Source organism: Anabrus simplex, chromosome 3, assembly GCF_040414725.1.
Source record: "Anabrus simplex isolate iqAnaSimp1 chromosome 3, ASM4041472v1, whole genome shotgun sequence".
NCBI classification, from domain to species: domain Eukaryota; kingdom Metazoa; phylum Arthropoda; class Insecta; order Orthoptera; family Tettigoniidae; genus Anabrus; species Anabrus simplex.
In genome coordinates, this window is record NC_090267.1 from 475,814,038 (window position 1) to 475,840,141 (window position 26,104).

Here is a 26,104-nt window from a genome sequence, read left to right on the forward strand (position 1 = left end):
GGTTAAACACTCATTTTGTCAATCTATTGTTATCCATCCTCATTATGTGACCAAAAAATGTAATTCTCCTCTTTCTGATCGTGTGTAACATCCTTTCATTTTCTTCATCCTTGTATAGATCTTTATTCCTCGTATGTCTAACCTCTCCTTCCTTCGTTTTCAATGGTCCCCAAACTTTCTTCAATATTTTCCCTTCTTTTTTCTCTATCTCTTCCATTTCACCAGTTTTCATAGAGAACATGTATTATGTTTATGTGGCATACAAACTCTCTGGTTTAATTACTGTGTTGTAGTGTTTGATTTTAGTTTCCCTTGAGAGATTCTTCTTATTGTAGGTATCTTTAGTGAGTTGGTATGCTAGTTCCACTTTCCTTGCTCTTGATTTGTTTGCTTAGTTATCGAGTCCATTAACCTGAATTTTTTTACGTAGGTATATAAATTTATTAACCTTGTTGATTTTCCCGTACTCTGTTTCTAGCGCTGTGGGTGAATCTCTAATATTTGACATGAACTTAGGCTTCTCGAAAGATATCTGAAGTCCAACTTTTCCTGCTATTCCTTTCAAAAGGTTGATTTGTTCTAAGGCAGTCTCTATACTTCCAGAGAGGATTGCTATGTCATCAGCAAAGGCCAAATAGTTCACACCATCTCCCTGCCTGACACCGGTTTTGATTTCAAATTAATCTGAGATTTCTCCCATAAATTTCACTCTGGACTTTGTTTCAGTCAGAGTTTGGTTCATTACGAGCGTATATTGATTGACCAGCAAATGTGCCCGTGCTTCGCTACGTTTTTTTTTAATATCGTATACAGAAATCTGAATAAATTACTTTACAAGCCGTAATTGAGATTTCATTAAATTTATTAAAGTGCAGACATCCACTTCGAGATTCACTACTCCTACACGGTACATTATACTAACAGTTTGCGTTATAACACGCACTTTTTATCCTTCTACATGATGGGTTCTAAAACATTTTCTCGTTTCTCCCATATTTATGGGTTAAATTGAGCGCGAAACTTTAAATAGGCTGAAATATGAGTACATTTTTAACATTTTACATAATTTTCTGAATACTTATGTATAAGTTAGAATCATGAAAGTTGGTCCACATATTGCACCCGCTCAAAGCCTGAGTCCCAACCAGCATTTATCTCAGGGAGTGTTACGGTCCGAATCCATCGCAACTAATACTCAATAAAAAAATATTTTGAGATATAAGATCTCAAACTAAATGTAAGGGCGCCATCCAATCAGTACTACAGGGTTGAACGGGACACTCTAATCTTTATCTTTAAGGCTCATCATAAAACACACAAATTATATATATTCAGATCAAAGGGAAATTATGAAGGCTCCCTCCTAGGGATGGGGACGGATATTTAAACGGTCACCAAGGGTTTACTATTCTACAAGAACAAGAACCTGGAACTATTTCCTTGCAAATGCTAAAGGAGCATTTTATTTAAGTAAACAAAATAATTTTTACACACAACAAAATCTGTTGACCCTTGATTTGCCGGTAATTTGGCAAATTATTCCTGAAAAATGATTACATAATATTTGTCACTTTTGACCACCCTTCCATTTGGGTGGTGGAACCGTTGATGTCTGAAGGTATCAGATTTACCTTCGTTAACACCATGACCATATATGATCAAGGACCAATTACCTGTTGGCTAAGTAGGCGCGATCACATGGACCATGTTATCGCCTCCACTTTGATTGAGATGAGACCAACCCGGGAAACTACAAACTCTCCCCGGGTTCCTAACCAAGATATGCTAATCGTTAGTTGAAGGAATACGACAAAGGGACTCTAACCTAATGGTCCAGATGTAGGGATTTGCCTTCATTTTACACATATTAACTTAACTTATTATTTACAACCAATTGACATTATTACGTTAATTCGCCAGCTGACTTCCCTAGTATCATCCATCATCAGCATCCGAAATAATAAGAAAAATAAATAAAATAAAAAGAATATTATTATTATTATTATTATTATTATTATTATTATTATTATTATTTGTGGAGATCATGATTATCGTAACCCGTAATCATCCTCGGAATAATATTTCAACTTTTCGCGATTTTTATTTTCATCTGAAATAAATAAAAGTAGCTTCTTTGATTCTTCTTCTTCTCCTTTTTCAAATATTCTCATTATTATTATTATTAGTTAAAAATCTCAAATTTTTCATTTCAACTCCCAACATCATTATTATGTCCAAAATATAAAAAAGTAAATTCTTCTTCAAAAAAGTAGTTTTTTATATATTTATTATTATTATTAATTAAAAAAATTAATTTCGCCTGTTACACGGTAGTCTACTCTTAATATGTTTAACGCATAACCCCTTTTACAATTCCGATTTATTTTGGCACTAATCAATCCAGATAAGATTTACTTGGAATATTATTATTATTATTATTAATAGTATTATTATTCTTTCGAGAATCTTTATTTTTATTCCCCATCTTTATAATTTAGTCACATACGTTCTCTCCCAAACAGAAATCACCAAGATCCGAATTCACATCGGTCGGGACATAATAGTGTTCGAACCCGCAACCTTATTTTCGTACTGTCGTTAATTCATGGAGACCATATGCTCCTAAGACAATTCTCAAATCCCATAACACCTCGCAGTTGGGCAAATACCTCCGATCTCTGCAAGTGTTAAATTATTCCTTCCTTTTCCATTTTGAAGTCCATTTATCCATCGGAACTCTTCAAAACATTTTCACTAATTAACCCTCGGTGTGTGGACTCTATTCTGCCACTCAATACACCGGTATATAAATACAACCTCTATGTGGGCCTTAATTTCCATCTATTTCTTCATCAACATCAGTACAATTCACTTTCATTTCGGGCCGGATTTCTATCCCATAAAACTCCAAATCTCAACCTTTGGCTCAAATCACTCTGGGCTTCAAACATAGCGTGACCATATTATCAAAATGCCTATCTCGTTTCTACCACAATTTATTTATGATTATTATGGAGTCCAAAACGTTAAATCAAAAATTAGTGTTAAAACCGGATTCACTGCACAAATTATAATTATTCACGGCACATGTGATCTCCACATTTAAATTACTTTAATTTGCAATCATTCTATCCAAATAGGCCCGTGCCTTTATTCTCAAAGATTATTATTAAACACGCCTTTACACATTACCAAATTTTAATGTACTACTTCGACACTTGTACAGATTATCATTATTTTGTCCAATGGCGAACTTCGCGATATTTACAAACAAATCAATGGACTTCATTCCGTCCCACAACAATTTAAATCACTTGGCAAACCTACCTCTGGATTATCTTAACAACATGCCTTAATATCTATAAAAGTTCCGATAACGGAAAAACACTTTGGAAGCACTTCTAAATGAATATTAACATTATCTTTACGTGAAACGTGCTCCATATCATATCAAACAACTCAAGCACTTGAATGAACAACTCAACCCTACTATACTCTATTTAATAATCAACATTATGATGAGTGCTCGATCTAATCATGTACATATTAATTTGTCCCTTTGTCTATCTATCTTTGAATTTATACGAGCCGGAAACGGCTCGTTTCACAATCAAGTTACCATGATAAATTAATATGATTTCCTCCCCCTAACGATAGCAATCTACAAATATTTTAAAAGGTTACTCATCTCTGCCATTGTAGTCTGCTAAAACCGGACGAAAAGCCATAGCCCCTCCGGTTTTTAGCAATGCATTCCACTGGGATTCATGCCAGCTTGAAGAATTAATCCTTGACCCTTTCAAACTGTACACATTTTGAATAAAAACAAATAAATTAACTGTTGCACTTTGGAATAATTTCCACCCTAAATTCTACTCACGAATTTTACACTCTCGGCCTTGTATCTAGCCCACTTAATGTAGATATACATTCTTCATTCCTTTCCCGGACACTAGGAACATGGGATACCTCGGGATTCCCTTTACAACGGCCCCTGCGCGCACTTGAATTTCTCGTCTCACGTTCGTGTAGCTGACCAGGTATCAGTTTAGAATCGACTGTTTACTAGGTGACAAACACTCGTGACCGTTCTCATGTAACGCACTTCCTAATCTGTTGGTAGAATCTCACACTCCGTAAGTTATGCTTTACTGAGTCCTGTCTATTTGAAACACTTCATACTAGTATACTGCTCAAGACTGTAATATGAGCTACATCACGTCATGAATCACTGTACTATGTAACAATATAATACTTCGAACCCTACTCCACGAGTAAGTACACACTCGCACCCCTGTCGTAATCACGGCTCGAACAAAATATCAGAAGTTGTCACGCACCCCTGGCGTGGTGACCGCTCGAACGCTTTGTCAAAAGTAGTAGTTGCGCACCACTGGCGTGGTGACCGCCCGAACACTTTGTCAGAAGTGGTTGTCGCGAACCCCGGGCGTGCTATCAGCTCGAACACACTGTCAAAGAAAGTTGTCAGTCCTTGTCCACGACCTCATATTTATACTTGTATCCCCTCTCTTCCGAGTTCACCGGAGTTCATCTTGGGACACGCAGTCCCGATATCTTCATACGACACTTTGCGGTTTGGCCCGTGGCTTTAATATATGATCCAATGATGTAATTATGTTCTCAAAGGCTCTATACCAATTCTCAACTATTATCGTTCGCTGGTAATCGTTATATTTGCGAATTTAGCTGCCGTATCCCGGCTCGGGGTTTTGCGCTCTATTGTGGCGTCCTTTGCCTTCAGCCAATCAACGAATAGCGTCCATGAATTCTCAGAATTACACCATGCAATCTCCCGCAATTATTAACTTTTTATAAGTTTTATGGTATAGTAAGGCTCCTAAATTCCATTTTATTCTGAATTAATAATTCACTTCCTTCTATCAGTGTAATCCACGGAGTTAGCCTCGCTAGTGCTTCTTACAATACGAAGTTGTCGCCTTGCTTTGGTCAAGTGAATTTTTCCATTTGTCCACCTAAACCACGTGACCGGGAAGGCTCATATTTTTTCTTCCAGTGCCAACCCCGCGTTCAACTCCCGCTAGTTACATGGAGATACCCGGCCATCATTTCTCAGAAATTTGCACCCGGCTCTCTGCGCTCTTTCCACTACCTAGACTGCCCGGGGCTATGAAAACCTTCCGCAACTAGTCAACAACTCGTGCCTTTCTCTTTCCCCCTCGTCACAATTTCTGAGAATTCTAATTCTGCCGTTCATTGTGTTGGTTAATCTCAGTGGAGACAATATTCTGTGCATGTTTCACCATACCATCTCGGCCTGGCCTGTTCTTACTGTATGTACAGTACGATCTTCTTGCTTCTGAAAATGAAATATATATTCCTCCATAACTAATTATAATTGCATGACGCTTATCACACCCCCACCAGGGCGCAATATGGCCTTCGATTGTGCCAATGTGCGCACCTAGCTTGATGACCCTATCTTTCGCGTAAGTGTAACAAACAATGAAATATAGTGTAAAAATCACCAAATTTAAGGATGAAGAAAATGAAAGTATGTTACACACAATCAGAAAGAGGAGAATTACATTTTTGGTCACATAATGAGGATGGATAACAGTAGGTTGACAAAACGAGTGTGTAACCAAGTTTACAAGAGCAAGAATGGCACCCCGTGGATCGAAGGAGTAAAAAAAATGGTATGACAGAGATTGGAATAGCAAACGAAGTAATACAAGACAGAACAACTTTCAGAAGATTGATAAAAAACTTCAAGGGTTTCCAGGAAAAGTAAAAGAGGAAAGGTAATAATATCTGAACACACGAGAGGACGAAAGATATATCTAATAGATTTAAACTATTTCCTAAAGTATCAAAAACGTTCGTGCTTCATACACCTAGATATACCAATAATCTTAACAAAAAGGTAAGTTAAATATAAGCTAATGGGTTTATACCCCGTAAATAGGATTATCCTCCTTTTTAATCGGCAGCCATGGCTGTTCCGGCACCCGTATCAGCTTTAGTACATTCGTCTTCGGAGAGGCCTGCGCAGGTATTTCGAGTTGGGCGACCTGCCACTTGTGAGAGTGGGGCAATAAACGCGATGAAATCTAATGTTGAAGGGGGCACAAACGCTCAGGCCCGAGCTGGAAGAAATACCCAATGAAGATTAAAATCTCCCACCCATCCGAGAATCGAACACAGGAACTCTTGCACTTAAGATCAGCATGCAAACCAGTTAAACATAACATAACCTTTGCACATCAATTTAGAAATTTGTTCAGTCGCTCACTAATTTTCTAGTCATTTCTACGTACTGTACATCTTCTTGCAGAACACACACACTTGCTCGGGTCAAATCTCATAACCATAGCAGATTCGCAAGAAATTATTGTCAGCAATGACCCCCTACTGCTCTATGACAAATAATTCAACATCAGATGAAGTGCTGGTGATAATTTATATTAACATGTATAAAAATGATCAAATAATTAATTCCTTAAGGGTTAAGATCGTAGAAGGTCCGTCCTTCTTGTTAATTCGTACAGATGTCACCCACGTTTGTATGTAAACGTGATGTTTCCTTTGGACAGATGGATTTGATTGTACTCCTCGTATCAACAACAGTGTCCCTTCACACCAGTACACCGACCTGATGAACAATTCATCCGTAGCTGGGAAATCAAATACATTAATTCAGAAGAATTGGTAACTATTCTACCCGGTAGTGACCTGAATTTGGACTCCTTTAGATGTTTGGTTCACAACACTGCATTTTTCGCAACGCTAACGAGCTGTTTAGTCATTCAAACCTTTATCCGTGACCTCCTAATGTTCTATTCATTATATCAGCACAAGTGTCCCCCAAACTTTTTAAATCATTTATGTATTCAATGGAAGCCTAAATCTGCTTTTCGCCAACGGTACTTCGTCTAGCTCGCCATTATCTTCCGAAATACCATTAATAATGCATAAAACACTATCCACTTCATTTCAGAATTCTTACTCCTGTACGGTAAAATTCAGAAAGAGATTTTTTATCGTAGATTTGCTTTCCGTGGAGGTAAGGGTTTAAGGATAAGAAACGTCTCAAAGCACAGAATTATGGATATGTCTTTGGGCTTATAAGGGGCTGCCTGGCCGAGGCGGTAAAGGCGTGTTCGGTTCGCCCGGAAGGACGTGGGTTCGAATCCCCGTCAGGAAGTCGTAACATTTAAGAAACGAGATTTTCACTTCCGGAGGTTCACTCAGCCTACACCAAAAATGAGTACCAGGTTAATTCCTGGGGACAAAGGCGGCCGGGCGTAGAGCTAACCACTCTACCCCATCACGTGCCGAGGTTAACAATGGTGGAAGCCTTTACCTTCCACTCCTCCAAGGGTCTTCATGGCCTGTACGGAGGTGACTTTGCTTTGCTTTGCTTTGGGATTATAAGATGAGAGAGTGAGTACAAATTCTTTAGTTGCTTCCCACTTAGTAGCCTCTTACGAGATGCATTCTTTGACTCCACCCACAGGGGAGATACAAAGTTCCGATGAATCAAAGAAAAATTGAGTGTAGGCTTATCCACAAAAGAATGGTAAGGCTAATGAATTATGAGAATATAATAGACTACAGATGGGGAATCTGATACATTTAGAAGAACCGATTCATTTGAAATGATTCCCTAAAATGGTTCGTTCATTTGATTCGTTCATTTAATTCGTTCATTCCATTACTACGTGACGGGGAGCCGAAAGTGAAACAGCTGCTGATGAAACCATAGACTCAGATGAACCATTTGTATCTCCTACTATTTTACAAGTTTACAGCTTACAAGAACTGAAATGTTTAAGGTTATTTCTATCATTTTAAGGGAACCAAGAAGTGTGAAACGATATAAAAATGTAACTTCCGATGTTCAGTTACATATCTCAGAAACTAAAAGAGGTATTTATTTGAATGTCCTTTTTGTATATTCAGAATACATTTATATTTATGTGAGTAGAATATGAAGCTGCTATGTTTAAAATTTTGTGTCAGAATTAACACTATGAAAATAACATTTTTTAAAAATGTTGAAAAAGTTCCCTTAACTGATGTACCTTTTTCTGAGAAAATACTCAAACCAGACCCAAGATAATTTGCATGCGTAATATTCGAACCTTTTTTGAGCTGATGAAGTAAAATTATTGTCCTATTGTTTACAGGAGTTGAGAAATTATGATTTGTTTATAGCTTAGTTGAAAACTGAAATTTTCTGTAAAATTGTCAGTACTGTCCAAGCTGGCCTCCATGCTAACCAAGGTATCCGATTAAATTTACTTCCACAAGCAGAATTATATCGTGTCTAAGATACTACTAAGTTTTAAATACACTGATGTGATAGTTTCTGAGGAAAAGGTACACGAAGTTACAAAAACATATGACTTACGGAAAATCCAAAAAGAATCACTGGCAGCTGGCATCTAATGATATTCAGCGTGCAGAGTTATGTGTAAACCTAATTTTATTGCCTCAAATATAACTTCAGCACAATCATTCATACACCAAATTCTTCAGGAAAGATTGGAGACTTTTCAAGCTCGAAAACGAAAATTGACATTTTTGAGCCTGTCAAACTTCCTGGTTCCCTTAACAAGAGTAACATCCTTTTTAGAAGTTACAGTCGAAAGATGCTACACAACTGTCCGACTAATCCTTTCCAAACTTAAACAGCTACCATTCGAAATTATACGACAATCGAATTTGAAATTTATAGTAGATATGAACATTTTTGTAGCCATATTTCACACGTTAGTTCACAGTAGTTCACGAGAACGAGAACGGGAACCTTGAAGTAAACTTGAGCTAACATTTCGCAACGAGCTGGAAGTTGAGTGAATATTACAGTTCCGTGAAGTGTGTGATTTGAAATGACGTGATAATTTCTTATTTAAAAAATATTTTTTTCTGCAAGGTTAGGTTAGGAGTATTTGACTTGTGAACCGGACTTTTAGTTCAGGTTAAATAAAAAATAACAGAGTCGTTCTTCACAAGTTGTCATTGATTCAAACATGGTGGATATGCGATTTGGCGATATGAATCAGAACGAACGAGGAACCAAGCAAGAACAAAGAAACGAGTTGTGGCTGCCATCTCTCGATTCAGCTTTCGATTCACAAACGAGTCGATTAATTTCATTCACTGAATCATGATTCAATCGTTCAGTGCAATGATTCGTTCATTATGAATCACTCGTTCAGAATCTCCCCATCTCTCCTAGACATTCTAGACCTCATAAATACGAGTATAATGCTATTTTATTCCAAACACTGGATTCGTTTTAGGGCCATTTCAATCATCTAAATTCTGGACTCATCTAGTAAACGATGTAGACGAACACTGGTTGCCATGGTTACAATTGTGCCCGGAAATCGTTGACGCAAATCGAGATAACCCCCGCCTAAAAACATATCCTTATTAAAATGTGGCTGAGCTGGTTGAACGCTCTTTTCCTGGGTCCAGGTGGACGGGTTCAATTTCAGCTAGTCTCGTGGTATTTATTCTTATTATTATTCTTCTTCCAAAAGACTACGGTTACGACCCTAGTAACTTTGTGGACTGTTTGCCGCTTCAAATATATTTTTTTTTTTTTTGCTATTTGCTGTACGTCGCACCGACACAGATAGTTCTTATGGCGACGATTGGCTAGGAAAGCCTAGGAGTGGGAAGGAATCAGCCGTGGCCTTAATTAAGGTATAGCCCCAGAGTTTTCCTGGTCTGAGAATGGGAAACCACGGAAAACCATCTTCAGGGCTGCCGACAGTGCGGATCGAACCCACTATCTCCCGGATGAAATCTCACAGCTGCGCGGTCTTAACCGCACGGGCAGCTCGCTCGGTCAAATAACATTAATTGTTATGTTTTATTACGACATAACCCAATGTACACATCACTTACATCTTTCATAGCAAGACACGAACAACAAAACAAGAAAACGTCAATGCATGGATCAAACATGGACGATTTGCGTCGCGACGAATCAAAGTTATTTATAATTATATTAATTTTATTTAAAATAAGTAAATTAACCACATTATGAGATAAAACATAGTTCGCAACAGCTACTAAATTTAAAGGTATGGTTCGGATGATAAAGGAAAAATCATATTTCACTCCTCACCTCATTTTACCCGAAATCTAACAAATAACTGTGAATGATGGATCCCTGACCCCGTTTAAAACAATTTTATGCTGCACATAAATGTATTTTTTAGCCATTTTTACTTCTTTGTTCATTTTAGTGGTATATTCTGAGCATTTAAAAAAATTGAAGCGTCGCTTTTAACGAGGTAAGCGCTATATGTCATCTACGCCGATTTTTCAAACACTGCATTTCAAAATACTGTAGTAGGTGTATTTTTCTTTCCTTTACTGAAACAGATAAATAGACGGTTTAGAAGACATGAATCCGAGAAAGAGATACTTTACGAACGTACACCATCAGATAAGAAAAAGCATGCTAATACTTCTTCTTTTTTTAATAAAACGGGATGAGAACTACGAGTCAGGGGTTCGATACTGGATGAATGTATAAAGATTCAACGTACCTACTGTCGCTCTGTCAGTTTTCATGATTAAATGTGTCTGTTGTATTATCGCTCATCACATTTTGGCACTTTAAAGTTAGTAATTCTCTAATAGTTTGTACCTATCCCTAAAATACTTAAATCTTTTACCTTTTTGGGACATATTTACAAGTTTCTAGGGCATATTTTCTTACATATTTTGTACTTCTTCAGGTCATAAACTTCCGAAACGTAGTTATAAGTTACTCATATCAAAATTTCACCCGAGCCGGAATCATAAAGTAAAAAAGATCACTTTCAATAGCTGTTTTGTAAATAACTACTGTATTGTTTCATACTAAGGTCAATTTACTCAACATACATACATTATCACTATAGACCGTTATGCCTTTTGGCGTTCAGTCTGAAAGCCTCTGTGAATTTACTAAACGTCGCCACAATTCTCTATTTGCAACTAGTGCTGTGGCCTCATTTAGTCCTATACCTCTTATCTTTAAATCGTTAGAAACTGAGTCTAACCATCGTCGTCTTTATCTACCTATCCTCCTCCATTCGCCTCACATGACCCCACCCCCGAAGTCGGTTTATGTGTACGGCTTCATCCAACGAGTTCATTCCTAACTTAGCCTTTATCTCCTCATTCCGAGTACGCTCGTGTCATTGTTCCCACCTGTTTTTACCAGCAATCATTCTCGCTACTTTCATGTCTGTTACTTCTAACTTATGAATAGGATATCTTGAGTCCACCCAGCCTTCGCTCCCGTAAAGCAAAGTTGGTCTGGAAACAGACCGATGTAAAGATAGTTTCGTCCGGGAGCTGACTTCCTTCTCACAGAATACTGTTGATCGCAACTGCGAGCTCACTGCATTAGAACACAAAATCTAAATAATTGAAATTATCTTCCTGTTCTAGCTTTGTATCACCAATCTGACATTCAATTCTGTTCAATTTCTTACCTACTGACATCAATTTAGTCTTCGAAAAGCTAATTTTCATACCATACTCATTGCACCTATTTTCAAATTCCAAGATATTAGACCGCAGGCTTTCGGCACAATCTGTCATTAAGACCAAGTCGGCAGCATAGGCCAGACTGCTTACTACAGTTCCACCTAAATGAATCCCTCCCTGCCATTTTATACCTTTCAGCAGATGATCCATGTAAACTACGAACTAACTACGAACTAACTTCTGTAAGTACCCTGAACCAAGAACTCATTCTACCATCAATTCTCACTGAAGCCCAATTGTCAACATAAATGCCTTTGATTGATTTTAATAATCTACCTTTAATTCCATAGTCCCCCAGTATGGCGAACATCTTTTCCTCGGTACACTGTCATATGCTTTCTCTAGATCTACGAAACATAAACGCAGCTGTCTATTCCTCTAGTAGCATTTCTCAATTACCTGGCGCATACTGAAAATCTGATCCTGACAACGCCTCTGTGGTCTGAAACCACACTGGTTTTCATCCAACTTCCTCTCAACCACTGATCGCACCCTCCCTTTCAAGATGCCAGTGAGTACTTTGCCTGGTATAATAATCAATGAGATACCTCGATAGTTGTTGCAATCATTCCTGTTCCCTTGCTTATAGATAGGTGCAGTTACTGTTTTTGTCCAATTTGAAGGTACGGTACTTTACCAATACTCCATGCTAATCTGACTACTCTATGAAGCCATTTCATCCCTGATTTCCCACAATACTCCACCATTTCAGGTCTAATGTCATCTATCCTTGCTGCTTTATGGCAATGGAGTTTATTTACCACCCTTTCCACTTCCTCAAGTGTAATTTTGCCAACATCATTTTCCTCCTCCCCATGAGCTTGGCTGTTCCCAACACTACCAGGAAGATTTCCTTCTAGGTTGAGAAAATGTTCAAAATATTCCCTTCACCTCTCCAGTGATTCCCGGGGATCTATTATGAGTTCACCTGAATTACCCGAAACACTGTTAATTTCTTTTCTCCCTCCAACTATTTGTTTCGCTCTGTTTCTTTCATCTATATACAGTTCGCTGTCTGCATCAGCCCTTTTTTCGAACCATTTCTGATAAGCCTTCTTTTTACGTTTACAAGCTGCTCTCGCTTCATAATTCCGCCAAGATGCTCGCTTTTCCCCATTTTTACACACAGTTGTTCCTAGACATTCCCTTGCTGTTTCTACTACAGCATCTCTGTATGCCACCCATTCGCTTTCTATATCCTGAACCTGCTTACTGACTACTGTTTGAAACTTCTCACTAATCATATCCATGAACTTCTGTCTAATTTCCTCGTACTGAAGATTTTCTATCCTTATTCGTTTTCTGACAGATTTCACTTTCTCTATCCTAGGCCTAGAGATACTTAGTTCACTACAGATCAGATAGTGGTCTGTATCATCGAAAAATCCACGGAAAACTCGTACATTCATAACAGACTTCCTGAATTCGAAGTCGGCTAAGATATAGTCTATTATGGATCTGGTACCCCTAGCCTCAAATGTGTAGCGGTGAATAGCTTTATGCTTGAAGAATGTATTCGTAACTGCTAAACCCATACTACCACAGAAGTCCAGCAAACGCTTCCCATTCCCATTAGCTTCCATATCTTCCCCACATTTACCAATCACCCTTTCATATCCTTCAGTTCTATTTCCAACTTTCACATTGATATCGCCCATTAACACTATCCTATCCTTGCTGTTGACTCTGACTACGATGTAACTCAATGCTTCATAAAACTTGTCAACTTCATCCTCATCTGCACCCTCGCATGGTGAATACACGGAGACAATTCTCGTCCTAATTTCTCCAACTGCCAAATCTACCCACACCATTCGCTCATTTACGTGCCTAACAGAAACTATGTTTCGTGCAATGGCATTCCTGATAAACAGCCCTACCCCACACTCTGCCCTTTCCTTTCTAACACCCGTCAAGTACACTTTATAATCTCCTATCTCTTCCTTGTTATCTCCCCTTACGCGAATATCACTTACTCCTAGCACATCCAGATGCATCCCCTTTGCTCACTCAGCCAGTTCTACTTTCTTTCTTCCATAAGCCGCACTAATATTGATAGCTCCCCATCAAATTCTATTTCGTTCGCCGGGTTGTTTCCAAGGAGTCCCTCGTCTATCAAATGGGAGTGGGACTCCATTACACCTATAGGTCGGAGGCTTGCTAAAAATGTCCTGAGTTCGGTAAATTCATGAAGCAGGATGTTACCCTACTTGCACGTAGTCCAAGTGAGGATCTCTCCTCTAACGGGTTAGGGACGAACGGTGGGTTGTATAGCCTTAGCCGTCTGAGCACAAAGGGGGCCATGACTCAGAATATGTCCGAGATGCCCACTCCCATTCCATAGCAACTGGTATCCCGACTCTCAGGACCACTTACTAAGCCACTCAGCCGTTGCCCATGGTCCACGAACTAGGACTTGACTACAGTAACCCACACCATGAACCATCAATATACTTAATATAAATTTAATTATAAATAATATTGATTCAAAGCCTCGGAAATCATCCATGTCTGATTCATACATTGACATTTACTAATCTTGTTGTGTGTCTTGGCAAGAGAGATAAAAGAGGTTTGGACATGGGGTTATGTTGTGATAAAATATCAGAATTAATGTTATTTGAAACAGTGAGCAGTCCACTAAGGTACCAGAGTCGTAAATATTTTCCTCCGGTCCTGGATTAAGGAAGGTAAAATGAACTTTATGATATATTGTAGAAATGCAATATTTTTTTTTGGAAATGGATTAACCTATACATTAGTCTAGGGCCTCTCAAACGCTCAAAATCTCACGCGTGCAAACTGAGGCGCAGAGGTCCTGTGCACAGTGCATCGGTCCCACTCGGCTCGGCTCGGACCGGCGTGTCTTATCGGGACGACTCGGCAAAGCTCGGCTCAACTCGGCTAGGATCTGGAGCGCTACGGATCAAGTGAGGAAGAGGGAGACAGGTGGAGGGAGAGAGGCAGGCGTGGGGAAAGAGAGAGAAACAGCGCTATAGCTCCAAATCGAGGAATTGGTGTCCGCACTCTGGTCAACCTAACGAAGTAGTCTTTTCCATCGTGCACCGCGCAATGCACTGGTGCATGCACCCTGACAGGCCCTGGTTAAAAAGTGTTGTGATGGCGGCATATTAATTGAGCTGGAAATACAGAAACGCCATTTTATGTGTGTATGGGTAAGGAACCACGGTGCTGCAACCAGGCGGAGAAAAAATCGACAAGGTTTAGTTAGTTTAGTTAGTTTAGTTATTCCTTCTTACATTACTTTGAAGCGGAGTTCAACGAATCACAGACGATTTGTAATAAAAGTGTGCGGAAACTAATTACAGCACGGTAAAACGTCATTTTCCGTACTCTTTTGAGTATTGAGAATAGTTTAAAATTATTTCCTAGTTACTTCAATGCCAGCCTCGCAGTGTAATGTTCCTGCCTCTACCCGGAGGCACCAGGTTCTATTCCCGGCCAGGTCAGGGATTTTTATATGGATCTGAGGGAGAGTACGAGGTTCACTCTGCCATCTGACGGTGATATGGCGGTCCAGGTCTAGAAAGCCAAGAAGAACGACTGAGTGGATTCGTCATGCCGACCACACGACACCTCGCAATCTGCAGGCCTTCGGGTTGAGCAGCGGTCCGTTGGTGAACCATGGCTCTTCGGGGCTGTTACGCCATGGAGTTTGGTTTGGACTGTAGTTACTTTAAAGGCATCGGTTTCATGAAGTTTTTCATCTTGGTACATTATACGCCAAGGTAAACACCGACAATGAATAAATAAATAAATAAATAAATGAATAAATAAATAAATAAATAAATAAATAAATAAATAAATAAATCGCCCATCTCTGTGATGTGGTGGTTAGTATGGTTAGCTGCGATCCCCGGAGGCCCGGGTTCGATTCCCGGCTCTGCCTCGACATTTGAAACGTGGTACGAGGACTGGAACTGGGTCCACGCAGCCTCGGGAGGTCAACTGACTAGAGAAAAGTTCGATTCCCACCTCAGCCATTATCGAAGGGGTTTTCCGTGAATTCCCACGTCTTCACTAGGCATATGGCGGGATGGTACATAACTTAAGACTACGGCCGCTTCCTTCCCTCTTCCTTACCTGTCACTTCCAGTCTTCCTGTCCCCCACAAGGCCCCTGTTCAGCATACCAGGTGAGGCCACCTGGGCGAGGTACGGGTCCTCCTCTCCAGTTATATCCCCGACCCAAAGTCTCACGCTTCAGAACACTGCCCTTGAGGCAGTAGAAGTGGGATCCCTCGCTTAGTCCGAGGAGAAAACCAACCCTGGACCGTAAACGTATTAAGAAAGAAAGAAAGAAAGAAAGAAGGAAAGAAAGAAAGAAAGAAAGTTCGTCGCCATAAGACCTATCTATCTCGGTGCGACGTAAAGCAAAAGAAAGAGAGAGAGAAAGAAAGAAAGTAAATAAATAAATAAATAAAATTAAAAATTTAGTGCGAAACTTTAGTTTACATGGAATGCCAACATTTCTTTTTGAATACCGATTATGATTAGCCTCTGTAATTAACGAATTATATGCCGATGTAGAATTAAATGAATTTCGCACACAGTACATTCACGGAGGCTTGCAACGTACTCTGAAGTTTTAATGAAACTGCAGGTATATTATTATTTTATCCTGTCGGTTATTACACGACGCAATTACAGAGTTCTTAGAAGCCTAAAAAAACGACCTCCATTTTGTTGGCTTCACGTGCTGAATTGAGCAGATAGGCATCGCGCAAACGTGTGGCACGGTACAGTGAAAAAGGAAGTGAACAGTTTTCTTTTTTTAGAAATCAGCATAGAATTGCTGCGAAACAGGTCCTAGCGTTGCGCAATCGCATTAGGTCACCCAAAACAAGTTTCTTTCCTCTCGTTCTATTTTGTTCTTTCATGTAATGAGGCAGAATGTTTTCACGACATATTTTTCGCGAGCCAAACTCTCTTAGTTCATCGACCTGCTAGGCGTGGCTCCATTACACGTACCAAAACAACATGTTTGGTTGGGCCAAATAGGACCGGTGTAGGTTTCGCTTGCTACTCCAGTGACGAAACATGCAGATTACAGCAATGCAAAAAACAAAGCATTACAAAAAAACAAGCTAGCAAACGAACTTGTGGTTCGCTTTTCTTGTTCATTGACTCCATGCAAAGTCACGAAGTGGTTTTCGTACTCTAACACGTGGAGGAAGTTGCTAGGCTGCTGTGTGAAAACAACATAATGACCCCATTTAGGGAGAGGATTGCGAAGTTGTTAAACGCAGTCGCTGGCAAGTTTTCTTTTATTTTTGGTAAGACTTATCGCAACGAACCAGCCAATAAGAAGGCATTGTATGGGATATAATTTCACGCGTGACCAAAAATAGTTTTTGAGAGTTGGAATGCTCGAGAGAGCTGTAGTGCAAATGGTGGGCATAGAGCGAAACACACTCACTTCAAGGTCTATATACTCCACCTACAAACTTTCGAAGGTTGTTCAGGGATACATTCTGAGTACATTGCTATAAAGACAGTGGCGGCGATAAGGACTCCGCAGACCCCGCCAGGCGGGGGGGGGGGGGCATGGCTTTTGAGGGGCCCATGACTGTTTCTAAATTCAGTAGGTGAAGAGTGATTTTACATATCGATAAAGCTACAGCACACAACACAGTATTATTTGTATTATAGAGGGTTATTCCAAACTTAGGCCGTCATAGTGCATAGTTAACTTTGTCAGTAGGAGTACGGTGGTTATTTGTGAAAGAATGTGAGTTTCCCAACCTGTTCTAATAATAACCATCCCTTACTGCCACTCACAACAATCAGCCCGGCATTCGAAGTAATTAGCCAGCTCTGAGAATCCAGTAATCGGCGAAGATAAGATAACAAAGACATCCTCCTTATCTAACACTAAATACTGAAGTTTCCAGCCTGTTTATAACTCTCGGTAGTCAATGGAAGTAGGCCTACGTTGGACGGTTGAGTCGGAAATAGTAGTAAAATATTTGGTTCTGGGAAAGAGATTATTTCTTAATATTGTGACGGTTAGCGTGTTTTGGTTACTGTAATTGGAATACGGTATGCATATCTTGCGTGTGTGTGTTCCATATAAGTGTATTAATTTCATTCATTCAAATTTGAAAACTAAATTGTGTATTATTATTATTATTATTATTATTATTATTATTATTATTATTATTATTATTATTATTATTATTATTATTATTATTATTATTATTATTATTATTATCATTATCATTGCTGTTCATTGTAATAATATACCTGTATTACACTGAAAATAACAAATGCTAGTTCTTGACAAACGCCGGGGTGTCGGAAGGGTTCTAGCATGGTTACTAGGGTTACTAGACTAGACTAGACTAGTAACCGTGGGTTCTAGGACATTTCGTACCGCGGACATTTCGTACCACTTGACCGGCTGATTACCTGCGAAGTGTCAGCTAATGATTTTAAAAATATTTAGGAGAGAACATTCCGTACCACTTGAGAGAGAGACGGAAGTATTGCAAAGTAAAAACGAGATCCTAATGAATGTATTCATTTGTATATATATTGTCCACTACTGGAGCAGAAGCCTCTGCACGGTGCGACCACTACTGGTGTTAACCTTTCGTCGGGCGCAACTGATCAGACTGGCACAGTGTTAATTCCTATCTCGTATTCGTTATTCGCGGGGACCTAACTACAGCACTTGCACCTTTCAGTAGTTTCCTGTTTCCGCGTGACCTTCAAGCTCATGTCAGTCAGTTTATCAGAATCTCTTATTTGACTTACTTGATACTGGAATAATGCAGTAGTTTATAATTATTCACAATAATAGGAATATTATCTATCCTTAAGCTCGTCAGGCACATTGCGCCCCACCACGATGTATATTTCTACGTATTGTTTTGTTGAGGATTTCTTCAAAAAATCGACTTCCTTGTGATAATATTTACGTGAACGTAAGTGATAACTTTAGTTTTAAAGGCAATTGTTAAAATAATATAGATGTTTCCTTTTGAAAAAGCTGTAAATTATAAACGTGTCTGTGGCTCCTAGCGTGGAAATGAAATTCCAGTTTGACATCAAGTGGTACGGATTGTCCGGGCGTAAATATTTGGAGATTACGGGAAAACCGTTGATGGGTAGATAACGACCTAGGTGGTACGAAATGTCCTCAAAAATCAAGTGGTACGGAATGTCCGTGGTACGAAATGTCCGAACACCGTCGGAAGTTTGTCCTGCGGGAATTCTTTAGCGTGCCGGAAGCCAACGATGCCGTGATTATGATGGTCGACATTTTGAAAATTACAATACAAACTCTGTTGTCCCAAACACTTTTAACCGAAATACCCTTTAACTGAAACGACCGAAAATAAATATTTTCAGTAAAAATGAATTGAAGGGACATTGTTTCCATTTATGCAGCTTTCTTCCGACTGCTCTTTTCAGCTGCAGGAAAAGATTGTAATCAAGACATGATCAGTAAAAAAATAGTCTGACAGACAAGCTTTTTACAGAAGCTTGAGGATAATAATAATAATAATAATAATAATAATAATAATAATAATAATAATAATAATAATAATAATGGTGTGTGACCTCCGGACAGGCCTGGTGCACGTCTTTGTAGGGTGACCTGCACGTCTGTGGAGAAGCGGCCTCTGCTTATTTATTTTATTGCAAGTTCTTCTGCGTCGCACCGACACTGATAGGTCTTATGGCGACGATGGGATAGGAACGGGCTAGGAGTGGGAAGGAAGCGGCCGTGACCTTAATTAACAAACAGGCCCGGCATTTGCCTGGTGTGAACATGGGAAACCACGGAAAGCCATCTTCAGGGCTGTCGACAGTGGGGTTCGAACCCAATATCTCCCGAATACTGGATATTGGCCTCACTTAAGCGACTGCAGCTATCAAGCTCGGTGCGTCTTCTTATGATGTATTCTAAAGATGAAGACGGCACACCCACACCCAATCCCCGGGCCTTCGGAATTAACCAATTAAAGTTAAAATCACCGACCCGGCCGGGAATCGAATCCGGGACCCCTTGGACCAAAGGCCAGCACACTAACCATTTAACCAGCGAGCCGAATATTTTGGAATAATCAGCCATTATTCCACATTTCAAAGAGGTTTCAGGTCAATATATGGTATTTTAATGAATTCTATATCTTTTCTTTTTGCTAGTTGTTTTACGTCGCACCGACACACACAGGTCTTATGGCGACGATGGGACAGGGAAGGGCTAGGAGTGAGAAGGAAGCGGCCGTGGCCTTAATTATGGTACAGCCCCAGCATTTGCCTGGTGTGAAAATGGGAAACCACGGAAAACCATTTTCAGGGCTGCCGACAGTGGGATTCGAACCTACTATCTCCCGAATACTGGATACTGGCCGCACTTAAGCTACTGAGCTATCGAGCTCGGTATCATTTTAAAATGTTATTTTAAAGTATGCATGTAGGCCTATTCATTATTGTCGCTAAACCAAGTAAACTGACCAATAGTTGTTGGTGACTAAGAAACGGTAAGGAAAGGATTAACAATTTGCTTTACGTCGCACCGACACAGATAGGTCTTATGACGACAATGGGATAGCAAAGGGCTAGGAGTGGGAAGGAAGCGACCGTGGCCTTAATTCAGGTACAGCCCCAGCATTTATCTGGTGTGAAAATGGGAAACCACGGGAAACCGTCCTCAGTGGGATTCGAACTCACTATCTCCCGAATACTGGATACTGGCTGAATTTAAGCGACTGCACCCACCGAGCTGGTGGGAAAGAATTTGTACCTGTGAGTCTTGTGTTTCTAAGATATGTGCAGGACTAGTGATAGGATAATCGAATACTTTTAATAAACGAATAACCTCCATGCGATTATTTAAATAAATAATCGAATGAAATAATCGAATGAGTTTCAAATACCATTCAGTTGTATGGCATAGAATATCCGTATGCACCATGAATCAATTTTTCGGTTTAAGTGTGTCATTTGGATGATCGATTGAAATTAGCGAATAGATGAACTCTTATGAAAAATAGAAATACGTCTGTTTCCAAACGTATCTCCAAATGTTGAAACTAAATGAGTGAATTAAATTTTCATTCGATTATTTCGAAAGCATTCACTGTTCATTTGCCTCATTTATTCGAATGCAGTTCCGAATGAATAATCGAAAAAATAATCTAATGAAAGAAATATTCACTATTCGATTGCCTCATTGATTCTAATAGAGTTTCGGTTGGATAATTAATAAATAATCTATAAATAATCTAATGGAAAAGTATCCACTGTTCGATTGCCGGTGCCCCATTCATTCGAATGGAGTTTCGAATGAATAATAGAAAGAATAATCTGATGGAAAAAATATTCACTATTCGATTGCCTCCTTGATTCGAATGAATAACCGAAAAATAATCGAATGGAAATCATCGAATAATCGAATAAAATGAAATAATCGAATATGTGATTATTTTGTATTCGATTATCCCATCACTAGCAGGAACACAATAAGGAACTCTGATAATTAGAAATAAGTATTTCCTAACGTGTCTCTAGCACCAGGAATCCACCAGCCTTCACACTCGCCCCTACAGCCAGTCATTCACCTCAGCGTACCACAAGGCCAAGAGCGAATATAAACGAGAAGGGATTGGAAAACTGTGCGGTAGGCTGTCACTACTGTAACGGCCGCAGGGTTTTCAGGGTTTCGTAGACTGACCTCGATGTATTCGCAACTAGAGCTGGTTACTGAGTCTATGATTCGAAGCAGTGTATCGATTCATTCAAGTGCCGGAGTGAATCGATTCACAGGAACGGTGAGCTCACCGCACACGATTCAGCTGACTCGCAGCAGACAGTGCTGAGTGTTTGCCAGATTTTTGTATGGGAATGCTCCTGCATACGTCACGAATAAACTCGACACCATACAATTTTTGGGCGATCCGCATCTGTTTGAATGATATGAGATCAACACCAACAAATGCTCTCTTAATGCAAGCTGGAGAATTATCTTTGCAAATGTGTCGAGAAATGATAGACAAAAAATTTCTGTTACAACGTTCTGCTATTTCACAGCATCCCATTCTTATTGCACTTCAACGATTGACGCTCACGATACAAACCACAGCTTCTGTTACGCTGCAACAACGAATTGAAAGAGAATATCTCACTAACTCTCAAAACACGAAACATGCCCGGATTTGAAGCCAGCTTTCAGTATTCTTCACATCGATTGCCTATATGCTATCTACCTAGCTATCTCACCACAGAAGCTCATACACAGAACTACATTCCGGCTCCGATTCGCTCCATGTGGTCCAACAGTACTTATATCTTCACGGATGGGATATGTGTATTACTGCCAACAAACGGGGGAATGTGGTAGCTTTAAACTACCGCCCGAAACCTGTATTTATACGGTGGAAATTTTAGTTATATGTGCTGCACTTCGTGTTTGTCAAAACAAGCGATTCGATTCCGCTCTCATTACGAACTCCCATAATGTTATAAAGAAAATACAAAATCTCCAGTGGAATCTCCAAACGCACAGTTACTTGTATGACATCGCTGAGCGAGCTTTTATCATCTACTCTTCAGGTTGCTCCATAGCATTTCTTTGGGTCAAAGGACATTGTGGAATTTTTGGCAATGAAAACCCTGGCGTACTAGCCAAACGTGGTGCATCGGAAGGTCTACTTACAGCGCTGCAATTCTCATGGATGGAGTTTATTCCCACTATTCGACAACAAATTCGTAACTTTGGTCTACGGAATGGGAAAGATCCCAACATCCCAACATCCCTCCTAAGCCATGGTATTATAAGTTTCATCGGTCACGAGGCCTAACGGCTTCAGTAATCCGAATGAGGCTCAATCATGGATCATTCCCTTCACATCTACATCGAATAGAGGGTTTGGATTCACCGCGCTGTCGATGTCAGTATGCGGAGGATGGAGATCTCAACCACATTTTGTGGCCTTTATGATACTTCTCAAAGCCGCTTTTTTATCTGAACTATCTGAGTGCCGTTCCCGACCAGAGCGTGTTTCGTTTGTTCTCCCCCTCTTTTCCCGGAAGAGAGATTCAATGTAGTGTTATGTACTTGAAGAATGTGGACGATCTGATCTTCATTTCTTATATGTACTATGCAGTGACAATTTATATTTTTGTATGTGTGCTGTGAGTGTTCCTTGTACATGGAGGATGACAAAATGTTGTTCCAACAAAGGCCAATTAAATAAACCAGTGTTGAGTGGCGCAACACACACCCCTACACGGTTCATTATCGGTACACTGGACATTGGCTGGGAACCGAACATCCGCTGCAGCGAGACATACAGAACCATGACGCACTGACAGAATCGCACGCTATAACGGACTCCCACTCTCAGCTCATTTGAAAAAAATACCCATTAGCATTACTTGTCCTCTTCTTACAGGGAGATAAATTTATTTGCTGTGTTAAACATCTGAGAGCCGAGCTAAATTTTGTAATGCTATCATTATCCAAAATATAACTGTTAAAACTTTTGCATTTTAAGAAATATTCAAGAAAAAGGATTACTTTGGTAATGTTTGACACTAGAATTCTGAATACTTCCATCTGAAAGGCATGAATTACACTGCAGTCATCAGAAAACTGTATGTTAATATAGGAATAATCAAAACTAATTATATACCGGGCGAGTTGGCCGTGCGAGTAGAAGCGCGCGGCTGTGAGCTTGCATCCGGGAGATAGTAGGTTCGAATCCCACTATCGGCATCCCTGAAGATGGTTTTCCGTGGTTTCCCATTTTCACACCAGGCAAATGCTGGGGCTGTACCTTAATTAAGGCTACGGCCGCTTCCTTCCAACTCCTAGGCCTTTCCTATCCCATCGTCGCCATAAGACCTATCTGTGTCGGTGCGACGTAAAGCCACTAGCAAAAAAAAAACTAATTATAATTCTCCCTTGTGTTCATTTGCATATGCTAACGTGTAAAAGGAAACGATCCTAAGTACATTATACTGTAGGAGTACCTCGTGTCGGTAGATTTACTGGCACGTTAAAGAAGTCCTGCGAGACTAAATTCCGGCACCTCGGCGACTCCGAAAACCTAAAGAAAGTAGTTAGTGGGACGATGATTGTGATGATGATTAAAGTTCGGATGTTAAAGAAAAGTCATATTTCATTTCTGAGTTAATTTGATCCAAAATCTGTAAAATAACTGTGAATGATAAGTCCTTGACCACATTTAAAGCAGTTATATTTTGCATATAAATGCATATTTCGGCTATTTTTATTGTTTTGCTCATATTTTACTCATTTTAGTGATGTAAGGTCATATTTGTTTATATTTCGAGCATTGTTATTTAAATTGAGGCGTCGCTTTTAACAAGGTAGCCTACAAGTCATCTGCGGTGACTCTAATATGCCGTGAATCGGATCACTGAATCGATTCAGTAACGTGAACGGAATCAAATGAATCGATTCAATAGAATTAATCGAATATCCCATCGCTATTCACAACGACTGAACGCGCGAGTCAACACAGAGTAATCTTATAACAGAGTAGGCGTGTGACGTGGCCGGCCTCGCGGTGTAGGGGGCAACGCGTCCACCTGTCACCCGGCGCCCCCGGGCTCGATTCCCGCCTGGAACAAGGGTTATTTATTGTAAATTATTAATATCTCTGGTCTGGAGACTGGTGTTTGTGTCTTCCGAACAAATAACATTTAATAAAGATTTTTTTTTAAATTGCCTTATGTTGAAGCGCTATTTCATGTGAACTACGATTCAGATTTTCAATTTCTTTTTGCGAAAAGTAGCATCATCTTTTATCTGGCAATTTAGACATTAAACATAATTGTAAGTTAAAAACTCTCGGTGATATACGCGCTCTACCCAAACACTAAAAACGTCTTAAAAATTAAATTTCCATGTTCCTGTTGTCGAGGAACGTAAGTCTACGTTAACAAGAGTTATAGGACTTTCCGCTTCACTGCGGAATTAACCTCCCAAGTAGCTCTGTGCAAGAAAATTGCCAAAAGAGAAACTACCACAAAGTGTAGGCCTATTTTTAATTCAGCGTATGAATGCATTTAGAAAAGACGTGGTTACAACAGGTGGGAAGTAAATAGAACAGGGATATATTACTTGTAAAACCATTGTTATGGCAATCACCAGAATTCAGTTTAATCAAATATTTTAATGTCGTAATTATTTTATAGCATTTTTTCATATATTTAAGGGCATTTTTAGTGATCATTTTCAGTGATTTTTAGGTCGTCAGCACCCGCCCCTATTTATGACTTAAAATCCCCGTGAGCTGCGCATCACCCTTTAAGAGGCCCGCCTCCCTCTTCAGGGCAGGAATGAATACATTGAGTGTTACAGTCGTAGTATTGAAAGATGAGTTCTGACAGTTCTTAGAGGAGGTTATTTTACTGCCTGCCTGGGTGGGGAGAAGGGAGTAGGGAGTATGGTTGCCATGGCAACGAGGGCGGATCCACTGCGGTTGCTATGGAGATAAGTCTGCTGGCCGGCTCATGTTGCTTGGAGTTGCCAAACCTCTCACTTCTGAGTTACGTACAACAGAACACAGCGGTCTGAACGAGCGAACAAGTGAGGTGTAAGTGAAGGGAAGAGGAGAAAGGAATGCAGGAATCTGGCAACACCGTGCAATGCTCCTCCCTCCAGCGCTATCTGTCAAAACGCTTCTTTTAGTATTACGGGTATATTACATGTGTTGAGTAGGCTTCGCCATAATAGCGGCGGGAGACGAAGCGCCTGTGCCAACCATCGGCTGTTCTGAGAATTGTTTTCCGTGGTTTTCCATTCTCCTGCACTAAGGTGAATGCTGGGGTAGTTCCTATTTTAGACCACAGCTGCACCCACCTTACCTTGTCCGCAAATCACATCATCGAAACAAATCTCCCTGGTCTGAAAGACAGAAAAAAATTGTAGCAGGTCTGCCATACCTTGTCCGGGTAAGGAATGAAAACTTTAACCCTCCGCCCTACATATATATATCTTCTACTTCTTCTTCCTGGCCTTATTTCAATTATTTCAGGCCACCACTAATGAATAATAATAATAATAATAATAATAATAATAATAATAATAATAATAATAATAATAATAATAATAATTAATAATAGTAGAAAACATAACAGGTACAATGTGGAAGAGGTGATTGATATTTTTTGGATATTTATACAAAATGGATGACAACAGTTTAAAAAACGAACAATCTTCAAATATCTTTGAAACAAGAAGTCAACAACAACATAGATTCATGAAGTCAAGAAAGATTTAGAAAGAAACAACATGAGGGAAGAAGAAGCAACAGAGAGAGAGAGAGAGAGAGAGAGAGAGAGAGAGAGAGAGAGAGAGAGAGAGAGAGAGAGAGAGAGAGATTTAGAAAGAAAGTTTGCCGAGCTGAGTGGCTCAGACGGTTAAGGCGCTGGCCTTCTGACCCCAACCTGGCAGGTTCGATCCTGGCTCAGTCCGGTGGTATTTGAAGGTGCTCAAATACGTCAGCCTCGTGTCGGTAGATTTACTCGCACGTAAAAGAACTCCTGCGGGACTA